This window comes from Lactuca saligna, chromosome 2 (genome assembly GCF_052625555.1).
Source record: "Lactuca saligna cultivar CGN05327 chromosome 2, ASM5262555v1, whole genome shotgun sequence".
In the NCBI taxonomy this organism is placed as follows: domain Eukaryota; kingdom Viridiplantae; phylum Streptophyta; class Magnoliopsida; order Asterales; family Asteraceae; genus Lactuca; species Lactuca saligna.
Genome location: NC_136418.1, coordinates 126319112 through 126321060, shown reverse-complemented (window position 1 = coordinate 126321060; position 1949 = coordinate 126319112). Strand labels below are relative to the sequence as shown.

The following is a 1949-nucleotide window of genomic DNA, read 5'->3' as shown; positions in this document are numbered from 1 at the left end:
TTATAATATCAAGTTACTGATGTGTTTACACATCATCAATGCATAACCAACTCGTAAACAACAACTCATATATCTCTGTTTAAAGATAATACAATATTATCGTCTTATAATCACTCGTGATACATTTCACAAAGTAATTCTCTAAGCGTGGGTTAATCCAATACTCAAATTCTCGATTTCAAAACTACTCATGAATACTGTAGCAAACCATTGTTATGTCTTAACCCTTAGACAATCTACAATCTAATTCATGACAGTCTTAATTCACTACTTACTTCCAAAGTATGATCAATTGTGGATATTTGAACAATCTAATTATTCAGAAAGTAAAACATGCAAAATGAAACACAATAATAATCAATTGACAAAAGATAGTAAACAATACTCATAAATAAATCTTTTCATTATTTAATCATCAAATGTTAACTATATTTACATTGTTACAAGTTTCTAAATATCTATCTAATCACTAAAACTAATATCATCCTTCAGACCAATGCTCCATGCATGTTTATCGTGTTTAAACCTAATTAGACCCTTTGTGAGGGGATCTAAAAGATTCTATTCAGATGATACCCTCTTCACGTCCTTCTTCCACCCTATGTCTAATGAAATGGTATATTCTGTTGATATGTCTAGATCTGTCATGATCTCTTGGTTCCTTTCTCAAGTAAACCACTCCTTCATTATCACAGAAAATCTCCAGTGGCTCCTTTGTGGCTGGCACCACTCCATGGTCTCCGATGAAGTTCTTCAACCATATAGCCTCTTTTGATTCTTTTCTTGCTGCAATGTACTCTGATTCGTAGGTGTAATCAGCCACTGTTTCTTGCTTGGAACTTTGCCAAGTTATCGCTCCTCCATTAATGGTAAATACCCATCCAGATTGAGATCGGAAGTCATCTCTGTCTGTCTGAAAGTTGGGGTCACTATACCCAGTAACTCTTAAGTGATCACTGCTACCAAGCACAAGGACCCAGTCCTTAGTTCTTCGCATATACTTAAGATTATTCTTAACCGCTATCCAATGAGCTCTACCTGGATTTCCTAGATATTGACTAACCATGCTCATAGCAAAAGCCACGTCAGGGCAAATATATGTTATAGCATACATGATCGATCCAACGGTGGAAGCATATGGAAATTGATTCATTTCTACTATCTCTTCATCCGTACTCAGACTCTGATTCATACTCAGTATGGTATTACTCTAGATTGGCAACTCTCCTTTCTTGAAATTTTCCATGCTAAAATGCATTAGCACATTATCCAAATACGTATTCTGACTAATTCTAGTTAGTCTTTTACTCTTGTTTTTCAAAATCCTTATTCCCAAAATATAAGCAGTCTCTCCCAAATCCTTCATAGCAAAACACTTTCCGAACCAAAACTTAACCTCTTGCAAAGTTGGAATGTCATTTCCCATGAGTAGTATGTCATCAATGTACAATACTAGGAAGGTGATTATACTCTGGAGGTTGCTATATGGGCTACCAAGTTTGTTGAGGAGATATTCAAAGGAAGAACCACAACAAGGTTGAGGTTGGCGAAAAAAGGAAGTTTGAGGGATCTGCAAGGTCCAATAAAAAGAGAAAGTCTGGTTCAAGGAATTTTGGAGGAGGAGGAAATGAAGCTAAGTGGTGCGAGAAGTGTAAAAAGAAACACTTTGGGAAATGTAGCAAAGAGGTGAATTGCTACAAATTTGGGATGATTGGGCATTACGCCAAGGAGTGTACATCCAACAAGAGAGTGTGCTATAGATGCAACGAAGAAGGGCACATTTTGAAAGACTGCGTGAAGAAGAAGCAGACAACAAGGCCAAATGTTCCACCGAAGCCGAAGGCGAGAGCTTTCCAGATGACCTGGAAGCTGCAAAGGATACTACAGATGCTGCTTTAGGTACCTTTCTTGTAAATGGATTTTCAGCCAAATTATAGTTTGCTTTGGGA

General features: G+C 37.0%; 1 pseudogene; it reads right to left on the bottom strand.

Moving 5' to 3' along the window:
- Positions 1–565: 565 nt before the first annotated feature.
- LOC145030067 (secreted RxLR effector protein 161 pseudogene) lies at positions 566–1153 on the bottom strand (annotated as a pseudogene).
- Positions 1154–1949: the final 796 nt, after the last annotated feature.